We start from the raw sequence: 21733 nt of genomic DNA on the forward strand, positions 1-21733 counted from the left end.
GCATATGCTAAAGCCTGCCTATTTTGAATGGTGTAGTGGCCCCTGCAACCTCCAAAAATATCAGGACTTACTTCCCCAATAACCTGCTAACTCACCCCTGAAATACATACTTATTCACCCTATTTTGTTCATTGGACTCATTTCTCATTTGAAATGCCCATTTTTGGGGGGGGCAGAAATGTGCGTCTTTAAAAGGTGATTTCTACGATACCCCAGTTTTGCGCGTCGGACCTCAACTTTTCCCGTAAACGCAGAAAAAGCGCAATTTTCAGGAGAAACGAGACAGACATCCCCTCCCTCTGCCACCCACCCACCCAACTGACAGCCAGCCATTAGACATGCACAGATAGTTCTGAGGGTCTTTCTGTGATGTCATAAAGGGCCTGCTGATCAATGGGCAGCTTTCTGATTGGCTGCTGTATTTGATTGACAGATGGAAGCTGGCAGCTGATTGGCTGTCTATCCTAAAGTGCTTTACACACCTCCCTGATGGTACCACTGGCTAAGACTCCACCTCAGCTCATTGGGTAATGAAAAATTTAGAACAATTGATGGATGAAAGCAGGCAGGCCGGCCATTTTGGGACACTCAGTGGACATGTTTAATGCAATGCACCTTTGTATATTCACATGCATTCGCTTCATGCTGTAACCACTGTGCATAAAAATTTGGAAACATGGCAAACAGTGTATCATTTGCTGTCTAAGTCATGTTTCCCATATTTTCCCTTCCCAGATACAAGCCCGTTTGAGTGTTTGGGGCACTTTTTTGCTAAAATCATCCTACAGGGCCTAACTGCATATGCTAAAACCTGCCTATTGTAAATGGTGTAGTGGCCCCTGCAACCTCCAAAAATATCAGGACTTACTTCCCCAATAACCTGCTAACTCACCCCTGAAATACATACTTATTAACCCTATTTTGTTCATTGGACTCATTTCTCATTTGAAATGCCCATTTTTGGGGGGCTGGAAATGTGCGACTTTAAAAGGTGATTTCTACGATACCCCACTTTTGCGCGTCGGACCTCAACTTTTCCCGTAAACGCAGAAAAACTGCAATTTTCAGGAGAAACGAGACAGACATCCCCTCCCTCTGCCACCCACCCGCCCAACTGACAGCCAGCCATTAGACATGCACAGATAGTTCTGAGGGTATGTCTGTGATGTCATAAAGGGCCTGCTGATCAATGGGCAGCTTTCTGATTGGTTGCTGTATTTGATTGACAGATGGAAGCTGGCAGCTGATTGGCTGTCTAGCCTAAAGTGCTTTACACACCTCCCTGATGGTACCAGTGGCTAAGACTCCACCTCAGCTCATTGGGTAATGAAAAATTTAGAACAATTGATGGATGAAAGCAGGCAGGCCGGCAATTTTGGGACACTCAGTGGACTTGTTTAATGCAATGCACCTTTGTATATTCACATGCATTCGCTTCATGCTGTAACCACTGTGCATAAAAATTTGGAAACATGGCATATAGTGTATCTTTTGGTGTCTAAGTCATGTTTCCCATATTTTCCCTTCCCAGATGCAAGCCCGTTTGAGTGTTTGGGGCACTTTTTAGCTAATATCATCCTACGGGGCCTAACTGCATATGTTAAAGCCTGCCTATTTTGAATGGTGTAGTGGCCCCTGCAACCTCCAAAAATATCAGGACTTACTTCCCCAATAACCTGCTAACTCACCCCTGAAATACATACTTATTCACCCTATTTTGTTCATTGGACTCATTTCTCATTTGAAATGCCCATTTTTGGGGGGGCCAGAAATGTGCGTCTTTAAAAGGTGATTTCTACGATACCCCACTTTTGCGCGTCGGACCTCAACTTTTCCCGTAAACGCAGAAAAACCGCAATTTTAGGGAGAAACGAGACAGACTTCCCCTCCCTCTGCCACCCACCCGCCCAACTGACAGCCAGCCATTAGACATGCACAGATAGTTCTGAGGGTCTTTCTGTGATGTCATAAAGGGCCTGCTGATCAATGGGCAGCTTTCTGATTGGCTGCTGTATTTGATTGAAAGATGGAAGCTGGCAGCTGATTGGCTGTCTAGCCTAAAGTGCTTTACACACCTCCCTGATGGTACCACTGGCTAAGACTCCACCTCAGCTCATTGGGTAATGAAAAATTTAGAACAATTGATGGATGAAAGCAGGCAGGCCGGCCATTTTGGGACACTCAGTGGACTTGTTTAATGCAATGCACCTTTGTATATTCACATGCATTCGCTTCATGCTGTAACCACTGTGCATAAAAATTTGTAAACATGGCAAACAGTGTATCATTTGCTGTCTAAGTCATGTTTCCCATATTTTCCCTTCCCAGATACAAGCCCGTTTGAGTGTTTGGGGCACTTTTTAGCTAAAATCATCCTACGGGGCCTAACTGCATATGCTAAAGCCTGCCTATTTTGAATGGTGTAGTGGCCCTGCAACCTCCAAAAATATCAGGACTTACTTCCCCAATAACCTGCTAACTCACCCCTGAAATACATACTTATTCACCCTATTTTGTTCATTGGACTCATTTCTCATTTGAAATGCCCATTTTTGGGGGGGCAGAAATGTGCGTCTTTAAAAGGTGATTTCTACGATACCCCAGTTTTGCGCGTCGGACCTCAACTTTTCCCGTAAACGCAGAAAAAGCGCAATTTTCAGGAGAAACGAGACAGACATCCCCTCCCTCTGACACCCACCCACCCAACTGACAGCCAGCCATTAGACATGCATAGATAGTTCTGAGGGTCTTTCTGTGATGTCATAAAGGGCCTGCTGATCAATGGGCAGCTTTCTGATTGGCTGCTTTATTTGATTGACAGATGGAAGCTGGCAGCTGATTGGCTGTCTAGCCTAAAGTGCTTTACACACCTCCCTGATGGTACCACTGGCTAAGACTCCACCTCAGCTCATTGGGTAATGAAAAATTTAGAACAATTGATGGATGAAAGCAGGCAGGCCGGCCATTTTGGGACACTCAGTGGACATGTTTAATGCAATGCACCTTTGTATATTCACATGCATTCGCTTCATGCTGTAACCACTGTGCATAAAAATTTGTAAACATGGCAAACAGTGTATCATTTGCTGTCTAAGTCATGTTTCCCATATTTTCCCTTCCCAGATACAAGCCCGTTTGAGTGTTTGGGGCACTTTTTAGCTAAAATCATCCTACGGGGCCTAACTGCATATGCTAAAGCCTGCCTATTTTGAATGGTGTAGTGGCCCCTGCAACCTCCAAAAATATCAGGACTTACTTCCCCAATAACCTGCTAACTCACCCCTGAAATACATACTTATTCACCCTATTTTGTTCATTGGACTCATTTCTCATTTGAAATGCCCATTTTTGGGGGGGCAGAAATGTGCGTCTTTAAAAGGTGATTTCTACGATACCCGAGTTTTGCGCGTCGGACCTCAACTTTTCCCGTAAACGCAGAAAAACCGCAATTTTCAGGAGAAACGAGACAGACATCCCCTCCCTCTGCCACCCACCCACCCAACTGACAGCCAGCCATTAGACATGCACAGATAGTTCTGAGGGTCTTTCTGTGATGTCATAAAGGGCCTGCTGATCAATGGGCAGCTTTCTGATTGGCTGCTGTATTTGATTGACAGATGGAAGCTGGCAGCTGATTGGCTGTCTAGCCTAAAGTGCTTTACACACCTCCCTGATGGTACCACTGGCTAAGACTCCACCTCAGCTCATTGGGTAATGAAAAATTTAGAACAATTGATGGATGAAAGCAGGCAGGCCGGCCATTTTGGGACACTCAGTGGACATGTTTAATGCAATGCACCTTTGTATATTCACATGCATTCGCTTCATGCTGTAACCACTGTGCATAAAAATTTGGAAACATGGCAAACAGTGTATCATTTGCTGTCTAAGTCATGTTTCCCATATTTTCCCTTCCCAGATACAAGCCCGTTTGAGTGTTTGGGGCACTTTTTAGCTAAAATCATCCTACGGGGCCTAACTGCATATGCTAAAGCCTGCCTATTTTGAATGGTGTAGTGGCCCCTGCAACCTCCAAAAATATCAGGACTTACTTCCCCAATAACCTGCTAACTTACCCCTGAAATACATACTTATTCACCCTATTTTGTTCATTGGACTCATTTCTCATTTGAAATGCCCATTTTTGGGGGGGCAGAAATGTGCGTCTTTAAAAGGTGATTTCTACGATACCCCAGTTTTGCGCGTCGGACCTCAACTTTTCCCGTAAACGCAGAAAAACCGCAATTTTCAGGAGAAACGAGACAGACATCCCCTCCCTCTGCCACCCACCCACCCAACTGACAGCCAGCCATTAGACATGCACAGATAGTTCTGAGGGTCTTTCTGTGATGTCATAAAGGGCCTGCTGATCAATGGGCAGCTTTCTGATTGGCTGCTGTATTTGATTGACAGATGGAAGCTGGCAGCTGATTGGCTGTCTAGCCTAAAGTGCTTTACACACCTCCCTGATGGTACCACTGGCTAAGACTCTACCTCAGCTCATTGGGTAATGAAAAATTTAGAACAATTGATGGATGAAAGCAGGCAGGCCGGCCATTTTGGGACACTCAGTGGACATGTTTAATGCAATGCACCTTTGTATATTCACATGCATTCGCTTCATGCTGTAACCACTGTGCATAAAAATTTGGAAACATGGCATATAGTGTATCTTTTGGTGTCTAAGTCATGTTTCCCATATTTTCCCTTCCCAGATGCAAGCCCGTTTGAGTGTTTGGGGCACTTTTTAGCTAATATCATCCTACGGGGCCTAACTGCATATGTTAAAGCCTGCCTATTTTGAATGGTGTAGTGGCCCCTGCAACCTCCAAAAATATCAGGACTTACTTCCCCAATAACCTGCTAACTCACCCCTGAAATACATACTTATTCACCCTATTTTGTTCATTGGACTCATTTCTCATTTGAAATGCCCATTTTTGGGGGGCCCAGAAATGTGCGTCTTTAAAAGGTGATTTCTACGATACCCCACTTTTGCGCGTCGGACCTCAACTTTTCCCGTAAACGCAGAAAAACAGCAATTTTAGGGAGAAACGAGACAGACATCCCCTCCCTCTGCCACCCACCCGCCCAACTGACAGCCCGCCATTAGACATGCACAGATAGTTCTGAGGGTCTGTCTGTGATGTCATAAAGGGCCTGCTGATCAATGGGCAGCTTTCTGATTGGCCGCTGTATTTGATTGACAGATGGAAGCTGGCAGCTGATTGGCTGTCTAGCCTAAAGTGCTTTACACACCTCCCTGATGGTACCACTGGCTAAGACTCCACCTCAGCTCGTTGGGAAATGAAAAATTTAGAACAATTGATGGATGAAAGCAGGCAGGCCGGCCATTTTGGGATGCTCATTGGACTTGTTTAATGAAATGCACCTTTGTATATTAACATGCATTCGCTTCATGCTGTAACCGCTGTGCATAAAAATTTGGAAACATGGCAAACAGTGTATCATTTGGTGTCTAAGTCATGTTTCCCATTTTTTCCCTTCCCAGATACAAGCCCATTTGAGTGTTTGGGGCACTTTTTAGCTAAAATCATCCTACAGGGCCTAACTGCATATGCTAAAACCTGCCTATTTTAAATGGTGTAGTGGCCCCTGCAACCTCCAAAAATATCAGGACTTACTTCCCCAATAACCTGCTAACTCACCCCTGAAATACATACTTATTAACCCTATTTTGTTCATTGGACTCATTTCTCATTTGAAATGCCCATTTTTGGGGGGTCAGAAATGTGCGTCTTTAAAAGCTGATTTCTACGATACCCCACTTTTGCGCGTCGGACCTCAACTTTTCCCGTAAACGCAGAAAAAGCGCAATTTTCAGGAGAAACGAGACAGACATCCCCTCCCTCTGCCACCCACCCACCCAACTGACAGCCAGCCATTAGACATGCACAGATAGTTCTGAGGGTCTGTTTGTGATGTCATAAAGGGCCTGCTGATCAATGGGCAGCTTTCTGATTGGCTGCTGTATTTGATTGACAGATGGAAGCTGGCAGCTGATTGGCTGTCTAGCCTAAAGTGCTTTACACACCTCCCTGATGGTACCACTGGCTAAGACTCCACCTCAGCTCATTGGGTAATGAAAAATTTAGAACAATTGATGGATGAAAGCAGGCAGGCCGGCCATTTTGGGACACTCAGTGGACATGTTTAATGCAATGCACCTTTGTATATTCACATGCATTCGCTTCATGCTGTAACCACTGTGCATAAAAATTTGGAAACATGGCAAACAGTGTATCATTTGCTGTCTAAGTCATGTTTCCCATATTTTCCCTTCCCAGATACAAGCCCGTTTGAGTGTTTGGGGCACTTTTTAGCTAAAATCATCCTACGGGGCCTAACTGCATAGGCTAAAGCCTGCCTATTTTGAATGGTGTAGTGGCCCCTGCAACCTCCAAAAATATCAGGACTTACTTCCCCAATAACCTGCTAACTCACCCCTGAAATACATACTTATTCACCCTATTTTGTTCATTGGACTCATTTCTCATTTGAAATGCCCATTTTTGGGGGGGGCAGAAATGTGCGTCTTTAAAAGGTGATTTCTACGATACCCCAGTTTTGCGCGTCGGACCTCAACTTTTCCCGTAAACGCAGAAAAAGCGCAATTTTCAGGAGAAACGAGACAGACATCCCCTCCCTCTGCCACCCACCCACCCAACTGACAGCCAGCCATTAGACATGCACAGATAGTTCTGAGGGTCTTTCTGTGATGTCATAAAGGGCCTGCTGATCAATGGGCAGCTTTCTGATTGGCTGCTGTATTTGATTGACAGATGGAAGCTGGCAGCTGATTGGCTGTCTATCCTAAAGTGCTTTACACACCTCCCTGATGGTACCACTGGCTAAGACTCCACCTCAGCTCATTGGGTAATGAAAAATTTAGAACAATTGATGGATGAAAGCAGGCAGGCCGGCCATTTTGGGACACTCAGTGGACATGTTTAATGCAATGCACCTTTGTATATTCACATGCATTCGCTTCATGCTGTAACCACTGTGCATAAAAATTTGGAAACATGGCAAACAGTGTATCATTTGCTGTCTAAGTCATGTTTCCCATATTTTCCCTTCCCAGATACAAGCCCGTTTGAGTGTTTGGGGCACTTTTTTGCTAAAATCATCCTACAGGGCCTAACTGCATATGCTAAAACCTGCCTATTGTAAATGGTGTAGTGGCCCCTGCAACCTCCAAAAATATCAGGACTTACTTCCCCAATAACCTGCTAACTCACCCCTGAAATACATACTTATTAACCCTATTTTGTTCATTGGACTCATTTCTCATTTGAAATGCCCATTTTTGGGGGGCTGGAAATGTGCGACTTTAAAAGGTGATTTCTACGATACCCCACTTTTGCGCGTCGGACCTCAACTTTTCCCGTAAACGCAGAAAAACTGCAATTTTCAGGAGAAACGAGACAGACATCCCCTCCCTCTGCCACCCACCCGCCCAACTGACAGCCAGCCATTAGACATGCACAGATAGTTCTGAGGGTATGTCTGTGATGTCATAAAGGGCCTGCTGATCAATGGGCAGCTTTCTGATTGGTTGCTGTATTTGATTGACAGATGGAAGCTGGCAGCTGATTGGCTGTCTAGCCTAAAGTGCTTTACACACCTCCCTGATGGTACCAGTGGCTAAGACTCCACCTCAGCTCATTGGGTAATGAAAAATTTAGAACAATTGATGGATGAAAGCAGGCAGGCCGGCAATTTTGGGACACTCAGTGGACTTGTTTAATGCAATGCACCTTTGTATATTCACATGCATTCGCTTCATGCTGTAACCACTGTGCATAAAAATTTGGAAACATGGCATATAGTGTATCTTTTGGTGTCTAAGTCATGTTTCCCATATTTTCCCTTCCCAGATGCAAGCCCGTTTGAGTGTTTGGGGCACTTTTTAGCTAATATCATCCTACGGGGCCTAACTGCATATGTTAAAGCCTGCCTATTTTGAATGGTGTAGTGGCCCCTGCAACCTCCAAAAATATCAGGACTTACTTCCCCAATAACCTGCTAATTCACCCCTGAAATACATACTTATTCACCCTATTTTGTTCATTGGACTCATTTCTCATTTGAAATGCCCATTTTTGGGGGGGCCAGAAATGTGCGTCTTTAAAAGGTGATTTCTACGATACCCCACTTTTGCGCGTCGGACCTCAACTTTTCCCGTAAACGCAGAAAAACCGCAATTTTAGGGAGAAACGAGACAGACATCCCCTCCCTCTGCCACCCACCCGCCCAACTGACAGCCCGCCATTAGACATGCACAGATAGTTCTGAGGGTCTGTCTGTGATGTCATAAAGGGCCTGCTGATCAATGGGCAGCTTTCTGATTGGCTGCTGTATTTGATTGACAGATGGAAGCTGGCAGCTGATTGGCTGTCTAGCCTAAAGTGCTTTACACACCTCCCTGATGGTACCACTGGCTAAGACTCCACCTCAGCTCGTTGGGAAATGAAAAATTTAGAACAATTGATGGATGAAAGCAGGCAGGCCGGCCATTTTGGGACGCTCATTGGACTTGTTTAATGCAATGCACCTTTGTATATTCACATGCATTCGCTTCATGCTGTAACCACTGTGCATAAAAATTTGGAAACATGGCATACAGTGTATCATTTGCTGTCTAAGTCATGTTTCCCATATTTTCCCTTCCCAGATACAAGCCCGTTTGAGTGTTTGGGGCACTTTTTAGCTAAAATCAACCTACGGGGCCTAACTGCATATGCTAAAGCCTGCCTATTTTGAATGGTGTAGTGGCCCCTGCAACCTCCAAAAATATCAGGACTTACTTCCGCAATAACCTGCTAACTCACCCCTGAAATACATACTTATTCACCCTATTTTGTTCATTGGACTCATTTCTCATTTAAAATGCCCATTTTTGGGGGGGCAGAAATGTGCGTCTTTAAAAGGTGATTTCTACGATACCCCACTTTTGCGCGTCGGACCTCAACTTTTCCCGTAAACGCAGAAAAACCGCAATTTTAGGGAGAAACGAGACAGACATCCCCTCCCTCTGCCACCCACCCGCCCAACTGACAGCCCGCCATTAGACATGCACAGATAGTTCTGAGGGTCTGTCTGTGATGTCATAAAGGGCCTGCTGATCAATGGGCAGCTTTCTGATTGGCTGCTGTATTTGATTGACAGATGGAAGCTGGCAGCTGATTGGCTGTCTAGCCTAAAGTGCTTTACACACCTCCCTGATGGTACCACTGGCTAAGACTCCACCTCAGCTCGTTGGGAAATGAAAAATTTAGAACAATTGATGGATGAAAGCAGGCAGGCCGGCCATTTTGGGATGCTCATTGGACTTGTTTAATGAAATGCACCTTTGTATATTAACATGCATTCGCTTCATGCTGTAACCGCTGTGCATAAAAATTTGGAAACATGGCAAACAGTGTATCATTTGGTGTCTAAGTCATGTTTCCCATTTTTTCCCTTCCCAGATACAAGCCCATTTGATTGTTTGGGGCACTTTTTAGCTAAAATCATCCTACAGGGCCTAACTGCATATGCTAAAACCTGCCTATTTTAAATGGTGTAGTGGCCCCTGCAACCTCCAAAAATATCAGGACTTACTTCCCCAATAACCTGCTAACTCACCCCTGAAATACATACTTATTAACCCTATTTTGTTCATTGGACTCATTTCTCATTTGAAATGCCCATTTTTGGGGGGTCAGAAATGTGCGTCTTTAAAAGCTGATTTCTACGATACCCCACTTTTGCGCGTCAGACCTCAACTTTTCCCGTAAACGCAGAAAAAGCGCAATTTTCAGGAGAAACGAGACAGACATCCCCTCCCTCTGCCACCCACCCACCCAACTGACAGCCAGCCATTAGACATGCACAGATAGTTCTGAGGGTCTGTTTGTGATGTCATAAAGGGCCTGCTGATCAATGGGCAGCTTTCTGATTGGCTGCTGTATTTGATTGACAGATGGAAGCTGGCAGCTGATTGGCTGTCTAGCCTAAAGTGCTTTACACACCTCCCTGATGGTACCACTGGCTAAGACTCCACCTCAGCTCATTGGGTAATGAAAAATTTAGAACAATTGATGGATGAATGCAGGCAGGCCGGCCATTTTGGGACGCTCATTGGACTTGTTTAATGCAATGCACCTTTGTATATTCACATGCATTCGCTTCATGCTGTAACCACTGTGCATACAAATTTGGAAACATGGCATACAGTGTATCATTTGCTGTCTAAGTCATGTTTCCCATATTTTCCCTTCCCAGATACAAGCCCGTTTGAGTGTTTGGGGCACTTTTTAGCTAAAATCAACCTACGGGGCCTAACTGCATATGCTAAAGCCTTTCCTATTTTGAATGGTGTAGTGGCCCCTGCAACCTCCAAAAATATCAGGACTTACTTCCGCAATAACCTGCTAACTCACCCCTGAAATACATACTTATTAACCCTATTTTGTTCATTGGACTCATTTCTCATTTGAAATGCCCATTTTTGGGGGGTCAGAAATGTGCGTCTTTAAAAGGTGATTTCTACGATACCCCACTTTTGCGCGTCGGACCTCAACTTTTCCCGTAAACGCAGAAAAAGCGCAATTTTCAGGAGAAACGAGACAGACATCCCCTCCCTCTGCCACCCACCCACCCAACTGACAGCCAGCCATTAGACATGCACAGATAGTTCTGAGGGTCTGTTTGTGATGTCATAAAGGGCCTGCTGATCAATGGGCAGCTTTCTGATTGGCTGCTGTATTTGATTGACAGATGGAAGCTGGCAGCTGATTGGCTGTCTAGCCTAAAGTGCTTTACACACCTCCCTGATGGTACCACTGGCTAAGACTCCACCTCAGCTCATTGGGTAATGAAAAATTTAGAACAATTGATGGATGAATGCAGGCAGGCCGGCCATTTTGGGACGCTCATTGGACTTGTTTAATGCAATGCACCTTTGTATATTCACATGCATTCGCTTCATGCTGTAACCACTGTGCATAAAAATTTGGAAACATGGCATACAGTGTATCATTTGCTGTCTAAGTCATGTTTCCCATATTTTCCCTTCCCAGATACAAGCCCGTTTGAGTGTTTGGGGCACTTTTTAGCTAAAATCAACCTACGGGGCCTAACTGCATATGCTAAAGCCTGCCTATTTTGAATGGTGTAGTGGCCCCTGCAACCTCCAAAAATATCAGGACTTACTTCCGCAATAACCTGCTAACTCACCCCTGAAATACATACTTATTCACCCTATTTTGTTCATTGGACTCATTTCTCATTTAAAATGCCCATTTTTGGGGGGGCAGAAATGTGCGTCTTTAAAAGGTGATTTCTACGATACCCCACTTTTGCGCGTCGGACCTCAACTTTTCCCGTAAACGCAGAAAAACCGCAATTTTAGGGAGAAACGAGACAGACATCCCCTCCCTCTGCCACCCACCCGCCCAACTGACAGCCCGCCATTAGACATGCACAGATAGTTCTGAGGGTCTGTCTGTGATGTCATAAAGGGCCTGCTGATCAATGGGCAGCTTTCTGATTGGCTGCTGTATTTGATTGACAGATGGAAGCTGGCAGCTGATTGGCTGTCTAGCCTAAAGTGCTTTACACACCTCCCTGATGGTACCACTGGCTAAGACTCCACCTCAGCTCGTTGGGAAATGAAAAATTTAGAACAATTGATGGATGAAAGCAGGCAGGCCGGCCATTTTGGGATGCTCATTGGACTTGTTTAATGAAATGCACCTTTGTATATTAACATGCATTCGCTTCATGCTGTAACCGCTGTGCATAAAAATTTGGAAACATGGCAAACAGTGTATCATTTGGTGTCTAAGTCATGTTTCCCATTTTTTCCCTTCCCAGATACAAGCCCATTTGAGTGTTTGGGGCACTTTTTAGCTAAAATCATCCTACAGGGCCTAACTGCATATGCTAAAACCTGCCTATTTTAAATGGTGTAGTGGCCCCTGCAACCTCCAAAAATATCAGGACTTACTTCCCCAATAACCTGCTAACTCACCCCTGAAATACATACTTATTAACCCTATTTTGTTCATTGGACTCATTTCTCATTTGAAATGCCCATTTTTGGGGGGTCAGAAATGTGCGTCTTTAAAAGCTGATTTCTACGATACCCCACTTTTGCGCGTCAGACCTCAACTTTTCCCGTAAACGCAGAAAAAGTGCAATTTTCAGGAGAAACGAGACAGACATCCCCTCCCTCTGCCACCCACCCACCCAACTGACAGCCAGCCATTAGACATGCACAGATAGTTCTGAGGGTCTGTTTGTGATGTCATAAAGGGCCTGCTGATCAATGGGCAGCTTTCTGATTGGCTGCTGTATTTGATTGACAGATGGAAGCTGGCAGCTTATTGGCTGTCTAGCCTAAAGTGCTTTACACACCTCCCTGATGGTACCACTGGCTAAGACTCCACCTCAGCTCATTGGGTAATGAAAAATTTAGAACAATTGATGGATGAATGCAGGCAGGCCGGCCATTTTGGGACGCTCATTGGACTTGTTTAATGCAATGCACCTTTGTATATTCACATGCATTCGCTTCATGCTGTAACCACTGTGCATACAAATTTGGAAACATGGCATACAGTGTATCATTTGCTGTCTAAGTCATGTTTCCCATATTTTCCCTTCCCAGATACAAGCCCGTTTGAGTGTTTGGGGCACTTTTTAGCTAAAATCAACCTACGGGGCCTAACTGCATATGCTAAAGCCTTTCCTATTTTGAATGGTGTAGTGGCCCCTGCAACCTCCAAAAATATCAGGACTTACTTCCGCAATAACCTGCTAACTCACCCCTGAAATACATACTTATTAACCCTATTTTGTTCATTGGACTCATTTCTCATTTGAAATGCCCATTTTTGGGGGGTCAGAAATGTGCGTCTTTAAAATGTGATTTCTACGATACCCCACTTTTGCGCGTCGGACCTCAACTTTTCCCGTAAACGCAGAAAAACCGCAATTTTCAGGAGAAACGAGACAGACATCCCCTCCCTCTGCCACCCACCCGCCCAACTGACAGCCAGCCATTAGACATGCACAGATAGTTCTGAGGGTCTGTTTGTGATGTCATAAAGGGCCAGGTGATCAATGGGCAGCTTTCTGATTGGCTGCTGTATTTGATTGACAGATGGAAGCTGGCAGCTGATTGGCTGTCTAGCCTAAAGTGCTTTACACACCTCCCTGATGGTACCACTGGCTAAGACTCCACCTCAGCTCATTGGGTAATGAAAAATTTAGAACAATTGATGGATGAAAGCAGGCAGGCCGGCCATTTTGGGACGCTCATTGGACTTGTTTAATGCAATGCACCTTTGTATATTCACATGCATTCGCTTCATGCTGTAACCACTGTGCATAAATATTTGGAAACATGGCATACAGTGTATCATTTTCTTTCTAAGTCATGTTTCCCATATTTTCCCTTCCCAGATACAAGCCCGTTTGAGTGTTTGGGGCACTTTTTAGCTAAAATCATCCTACGGGGCCTAACTGCATATGCTAAAACCTGCATATTTTGAATGGTGTAGTGGCTCCTGCAACCTCCAAAAATATCAGGACTTACTTCCCCAATAATCTGCTAACTCACCCCTGAAATACATACTTATTCACCCTATTTTGTTCATTGGACTCATTTCTCATTTGAAATGCCCATTTTTGGGGGGCCAGAAATGTGCGTCTTTAAAATGTGATTTCTACGATACCCCACTTTTGCGCGTCGGACCTCAACTTTTCCCGTAAACGCAGAAAAAGCGCAATTTTCAGGAGAAACGAGACAGACTTCCCCTCCCTCTGCCACCCACCCGCCCAACTGACAGCCAGCCATTAGACATGCACAGATAGTTCTGAGGGTCTGTTTGTGATGTCATAAAGGGCCTGCTGATCAATGGGCAGCTTTCTGATTGGCTGCTGTATTTGATTGACAGATGGAAGCTGGCAGCTGATTGGCTGTCTAGCCTAAAGTGCTTTACACACCTCCCTGATGGTACCACTGGCTAAGACTCTACCTCAGCTCATTGGGTAATGAAAAATTTAGAACAATTGATGGATGAAAGCAGGCAGGCCGGCCATTTTGGGACGCTCATTGGACTTGTTTAATGCAATGCACCTTTGTATATTCACATGCATTCGCTTCATGCTGTAACCACTGTGCATAAAAATTTGGAAACATGGCATACAGTGTATCATTTTCTTTCTAAGTCATGTTTCCCATATTTTCCCTTCCCAGATACAAGCCCGTTTGAGTGTTTGGGGCACTTTTTAGCTAAAATCATCCTACGGGGCCTAACTGCATATGCTAAAACCTGCCTATTTTGAATGGTGTAGTGGCTCCTGCAACCTCCAAAAATATCAGGACTTACTTCCCCAATAATCTGCTAACTCACCCCTGAAATACATACTTATTCACCCTATTTTGTTCATTGGACTCATTTCTCATTTGAAATGCCCATTTTTGGGCGGCCAGAAATGTGCGTCTTTAAAATGGGATTTCTACGATACCCCACTTTTGCGCGTCGGACCTCAACTTTTCCCGTAAACGCAGAAAAAGCGCAATTTTCAGGAGAAACGAGACAGACATCCCCTCCCTCTGCCACCCACCCGCACAACTGACAGCCAGCCATTAGACATGCACAGATAGTTCTGAGGGTCTGTTTGTGATGTCATAAAGGGCCTGCTGATCAATGGGCAGCTTTCTGATTGGCTGCTGTATTTGATTGACAGATGGAAGCTGGCAGCTGATTGGCTGTCTAGCCTAAAGTGCTTTACACACCTCCCTGATGGTACCACTGGCTAAGACTCTACCTCAGCTCATTGGGTAATGAAAAATTTAGAACAATTGATGGATGAAAGCAGGCAGGCCGGCCATTTTGGGACACTCAGTGGACTTGTTTAATGCAATGCACCTTTGTATATTCACATGCATTCGCTTCATGCTGTAACCACTGTGCATAAAAATTTGGAAACATGGCAAACAGTGTATCATTTGCTGTCTAAGTCATGTTTCCCATATTTTCCCTTCCCAGATACAAGCCCGTTTGAGTGATTGGGGCACTTTTTAGCTAAAATCATCCTACGAGGCCTAACTGCATATGCTAAAGCCTGCCTATTTTGAATGGTGTAGTGGCCCCTGCAACCTCCAAAAATATCAGGACTTACTTCCCCAATAACCTGCTAACTCACCCCTGAAATACATACTTATTCATCCTATTTTGTTCATTGGACTCATTTCTCATTTGAAATGCCCATTTTTGGTGGGCCAGAAATGTGCGTCTTTAAAAGGTTATTTCTACGATACCCCACTTTTGCGCGTCGGACCTCAACTTTTCCCGTAAACGCAGAAAAATCGCAATTTTCAGGAGAAACGAGACAGACATCCCCTCCCTCTGCCACCCACCCACCCAACTGACAGCCAGCCATTAGACATGCACAGATAGTTCTGAGGGTCTGTCTGTGATGTCATAAAGGGCCTGCTGATCAATGGGCAGCTTTCTGATTGGCTGCTGTATTTGATTGACAGATGGAAGCTGGCAGCTGATTGGCTGTCTAGCCTAAAGTGCTTTACACACCTCCCTGATGGTACCACTGGCTAAGACTCCACCTCAGCTCATTGGGTAATGAAAAATTTAGAACAATTGATGGATGAAAGCAGGCAGGCCGGCCATTTTGGGACACTCAGTGGACTTGTTTAATGCAATGCACCTTTGTATATTCACATGCATTCGCTTCATGCTGTAACCACTGTGCATAAAAATTTGGAAACATGGCATATAGTGTATCATTTGGTGTCTAAGTCATGTTTCCCATATTTTCCCTTCCCAGATACAAGCCCGTTTGAGTGTTTGGGGCACTTTTTAGCTAAAATCATCCTACGGGGCCTAACTGCATATGCTAAAACCTGCCTTTTTTGAATGGTGTAGTGGCCCCTGCAACCTCCAAAAATATCAGGACTTACTTCCCCAATAATCTGCTAACTCACCCCTGAAATACATACTTATTCACCCTATCTTGTTCATTGGACTCATTTCTCATTTGAAATGCCCATTTTTGGGGGGCCAGAAATGTGCGTCTTTAAAATGTGATTTCTACGATACCCCACTTTTGCGCGTCGGACCTCAACTTTTCCCGTAAACGCAGAAAAACCGCAATTTTCAGGAGAAACGAGACAGACATCCCCTCCCTCTGCCACCCACCCGCCCAACTGACAGCCAGCCATTAGACATGCACAGATAGTTCTGAGGGTCTGTTTGTGATGTCATAAAGGGCCTGCTGATCAATGGGCAGCTTTCTGATTGGCTGCTGTATTTGATTGACAGATGGAAGCTGGCAGCTGATTGGCTGTCTAGCCTAAAGTGCTTTACACACCTCCCTGATGGTACCAGTGGCTAAGACTCCACCTCAGCTCATTGGGTAATGAAAAATTTAGAACAATTGATGGATGAAAGCAGGCAGGCCGGCAATTTTGGGACACTCAGTGGACTTGTTTAATGCAATGCACCTTTGTATATTCACATGCATTCGCTTCATGCTGTAACCACTGTGCATAAAAATTTGGAAACATGGCATACAGTGTATCATTTTCTGTCTAAGTCATGTTTCCCATATTTTCCCTTCCCAGATACAAGCCCGTTTGAGTGTTTGGGGCACTTTTTAGCTAAAATCATCCTACGGGGCCTAACTGCATATGCTAAAACCTGCCTATTTTGAATGGTGTAGTGGCCCCTGCAACCTCCAAAAATATCAGGACTTACTTTCCCAATAATCTGCTAACTCACCCCTGAAATACATACTTATTCACCCTATTTTGTTCATTGGACTCATTTCTCATTAGAAATGCCCATTTTTGGGGCGCCAGAAATGTGCGTCTTTAAAATGTGATTTCCACGATACCCCACTTTTGCGCGTCGGACCTCAACTTTTCCCGTAAACGCAGAAAAACCGCAATTTTCAGGAGAAACGAGACAGACATCCCCTCCCTCTGCCACCCACCCACCCAACTGACAGCCAGCCATTAGACATGCACAGATAGTTCTGAGGGTCTGTTTGTGATGTCATAAAGGGCCTGCTGATCAATGGGCAGCTTTCTGATTGGCTGCTGTATTTGATTGACAGATGGAAGCTGGCAGCTGATTGGCTGTCTAGCCTAAAGTGCTTTACACACCTCCCTGATGGTACCACTGGCTAAGACTCCACCTCAGCTCATTGGGTAATGAAAAATTTAGAACAATTGATGGATGAAAGCAGGCAGGCCGGCCATTTTGGGACGCTCATTGGACTTGTTTAATGCAATGCACCTTTGTATATTCACATGCATTCGCTTCATGCTGTAACCACTGTGCATAAAAATTTGGAAACATGGCATACACTGTATTATTTGCTGTCTAAGTCATGTTTCCCATATTTTCCCTTCCCAGATACAAGCCCGTTTGAGTGTTTGGGGCACTTTTTAGCTAAAATCAACCTACGGGGCCTAACTGCATATGCTAAAGCCCGCCTATTTTGAATGGTGTAGTGGCCCCTGCAACCTCCAAAAATATCAGGACTTACTTCCCCAATAACCTGCTAACTCACCCCTGAAATACATACTTATTCACCCTATTTTGTTCATTGGACTCATTTCTCATTTGAAATGCCCATTTTTGGGGGGGCAGAAATGTGCATCTTTAAAAGGTGATTTCTACGATACCCCACTTTTGCGCGTCGGATCTCAACTTTTCCCGTAAACGCAGAAAAAGCGCAATTTTCAGGAGAAACGAGACAGACATCCCCTCCCTCTGCCACCCACCCACCCAACTGACAGCCAGCCATTAGACATGCACAGATAGTTCTGAGAGTCTTTCTGTGATGTCATAAAGGGCCTGCTGATCAATGGGCAGCTTTCTGATTGGCTGCTGTATTTGATTGACAGATGGAAGCTGGCAGCTGATTGGCTGTCTAGCCTAAAGTGCTTTACACACCTCCCTGATGGTACCACTGGCTAAGACTCCACCTCAGCTCATTGGTTAATGAAAAATTTAGAACAATTGATGGATGAAAGCAGGCAGGCCGGCCATTTTGGGACACTCAGTGGACTTGTTTAATGCAATGCACCTTTGTATATTCACATGCATTCGCTTCATGCTGTAACCACTGTGCATAAAAATTTGGAAACATGGCAAACAGTGTATCATTTGCTGTCTAAGTCATGTTTCCCATATTTTCCCTTCCCAGATACAAGCCCGTTTGAGTGATTGGGGCACTTTTTAGCTAAAATCATCCTACGAGGCCTAACTGCATATGCTAAAGCCTGCCTATTTTGAATGGTGTAGTGGCCCCTGCAACCTCCAAAAATATCAGGACTTACTTCCCCAATAACCTGCTAACTCACCCCTGAAATACATACTTATTCACCCTATTTTGTTCATTTGACTCATTTCTCATTTGAAATGCCCATTTTGGGGGGGGGGGGGCAGAAATGTGCGTCTTTAAAAGGTGATTTCTACGATACCCCACTTTTGCGCGTCGGACCTCAACTTTTCCCGTAAACGCAGAAAAACCGCAATTTTCAGGAGAAACGAGACAGACATCCCCTCCCTCTGCCACCCACCCGCCCAACTGACAGCCAGCCATTAGACATGCACAGATAGTTCTGAGGGTCTGTTTGTGATGTCATAAAGGGCCTGCTGATCAATGGGCAGCTTTCTGATTGGCTGCTGTATTTGATTGACAGATGGAAGCTGGCAGCTGATTGGCTGTCTAGCCTAAAGTGCTTTACACACCTCCCTGATGGTACCACTGGCTAAGACTCCACCTCAGCTCATTGGGTAATGAAAAATTTAGAACAATTGATGGATGAAAGCAGGCAGGCCGGCCATTTTGGGACGCTCATTGGACTTGTTTAATGCAATGCACCTTTGTATATTCACATGCATTCGCTTCATGCTGTAACCACTATGCATAAACATTTGGAAACATGGCATACAGTGTATCATTTTCTGTCTAAGTCATGTTTCCCATATTTTCCCTTCCCAGATACAAGCCCGTTTGAGTGTTTGGGGCACTTTTTAGCTAAAATCATCCTACGGGGCCTAACTGCATATGCTAAAACCTGCCTATTTTGAATGGTGTAGTGGCCCCTGCAACCTCCAAAAATATCATGACTTACTTCCCCAATAATCTGCTAACTCACCCCTGAAATACATACTTATTCACCCTATTTTGTTCATTGGACTCATTTCTCATTTGAAATGCCCATTTTTGGGGGGCCAGAAATGTGCGTCTTTAAAATGTGATTTCTACGATACCCCACTTTTGCGCGTCGGACCTCAACTTTTCCCGTAAACGCAGAAAAACCGCAATTTTCAGGAGAAACGAGACAGACATCCCCTCCCTCTGCCACCCACCTGCCCAACTGACAGCCAGCCATTAGACATGCACAGATAGTTCTGAGGGTCTGTTTGTGATGTCATAAAGGGCCTGCTGATCAATGGGCAGCTTTTTGATTGGCTGCTGTATTTGATTGACAGATGGAAGCTGGCAGCTGATTGGCTGTCTAGCCTAAAGTGCTTTACACACCTCCCTGATGGTACCACTGGCTAAGACTCCACCTCAGCTCATTGGTTAATGAAAAATTTAGAACAATTGATGGATGAAAGCAGGCAGGCCGGCCATTTTGGGACACTCAGTGAACATGTTTAATGCAATGCACCTTTGTATGCATTCGCTTCATGCTGTAACCACTGTGCATAAAAATTTGGAAACATGGCAAACAGTGTATCATTTGCTGTCTAAGTCATGTTTCCCATATTTTCCCTTCCCAGATACAAGCCCGTTTGAGTGTTTGGGGCACTTTTTAGCTAAAATCATCCTACAGGGCCTAACTGCATATGCTAAAGCCTGCCTATTTTGAATGGTGTAGTGGCCCCTGCAACCTCCAAAAATATCAGGACTTACTTCCCCAATAACCTGCTAACTCACCCCTGAAATACATACATATTCATTCTATTTTGTTCATTGGACTCATTTCTCATTTGAAATGCCCATTTTTGGGGGGCCAGAAATGTGCGTCTTTAAAAGGTGATTTCTACGATACCCCACTTTTGCGCGTCGGACCTCAACTTTTCCCGTAAATGCAGAAAAAGTGAAATTTTCAGGAGAAACGAGACAGACATCCCCTCCCTCTGCCACCCACCCACCCAACTGACAGCCAGCCATTAGACATGCACAGATAGTTCTGAGGGTCTGTCTGTGATGTCATAAAGGGCCTGCTGATCAATGGGCACTTTTTAGCTAAAATCATCCTACGGGGCCTAACTGCATATGCTCAAGCCTGCCTATTTTGAATGGTGTAGTGGCCCTGCAACCTCCAAAAATATCAGGACTTACTTCCCCAATAACCTGCTAACTCACCCCTGAAATACATACTTATTCATTCTATTTTGTTCATTGGACTCATTTCTCATTTGAAATGCATATTTTTGGGGGGCCAGAAATGTGCGTCTTTAACCCCTTCCCGACATTTGACGTACATTTACGTCATGGCCGGGAGGTACTTCCCGACACATGGCATAAATGTACGTCATGACTTTAAACTGTCACTGCGTCTCGAGACGCAGTGACAGAGGGACGATGTCTGCTGTCCCTGACAGCAGACATGTCCCTGCATGCCCAGGGGGGGCTGCGATGCCGCCCCCCCGTCGGCGATCGCTGTGATTGGCTGTTCAGTGTGAACAGCCATTCACAGCGTTTTCCTGTGTTACCAGCGAATCAGACGCTCGGTAACACAGGTGTCAATCACCGCCGGGCGTCAGGGGGCATGAGGGGGTCATCGGTGACGATGACACCTCACCCCACCCTCACCCCACCTGCCCCCAAGGCTGTGATTGGTCCGTGGGACCCACGGACCAATCACAGCCAAGGCGCGACATTTAAACTGACGGTGACTGCGCTGCAGACGCCATTCCGGTCTGGAATAGCGTGCAGAACGGTCACCGTGCCTGCCTGCCGTGAATACCGACCTGATCCTTGCTAATACTTACCTGATCCTTGCAAATACCTTACCTGATCACCTACTCACTGCTTGTAGCGTGCTGGACGCTTCCTGGATCTGACTTCTTGTGACTTCCTGCTGCTGCTGCAGTGTGATAGAGAGATAGAGAGATAGAGAGAGAGATAGAGAGAGATAGAGAGAGATAGAGAGAGATAGTGACAGAGAGAGCTATATTTTGTGTCTGCTACCCCCCCTTTTTGGGGGTGCAGGGGTTTTCTATATATAAATAACTGTCAGTGCTGCTGCTGCAGTGTCATACAGTGATAGATAGTGATAGATAGTGATAGATAGTGAGAGGTAGAGAGATAGAGAGATTTGTGTCTGCTACCCCCCCTTTTTGGGGGTGCAGGGGTTTTATTTTATATATATAACTGTCAGTGCTGCTGCTGCTGCAGTGTCATAGAGTGATAGATAGTGATAGATAGTGAGAGATAGAGAGATAGAGAGAGATAGTGACAGAGAGTGATAGAGAGTGTATATTTTGTGTCTGCTACCCCCCCTTTTTGGGGGTGCAGGTTTTTTTTATACATATAACTGTCAGTGCTGCTGCTGCAGTGTCCTAGAGTGATAGATAGTGAGAGATAGTGAGAGATAGAGAGAGATAGTGACAGAGAGTGATAGAGAGTGTATATTTTGTGTCTGCTACCCCCCCTTTTGTGCTGA

This window comes from Crinia signifera, chromosome 5, assembly GCF_055691185.1.
Source record: "Crinia signifera chromosome 5, ASM5569118v1, whole genome shotgun sequence".
Lineage (NCBI taxonomy): Eukaryota > Metazoa > Chordata > Amphibia > Anura > Myobatrachidae > Crinia > Crinia signifera.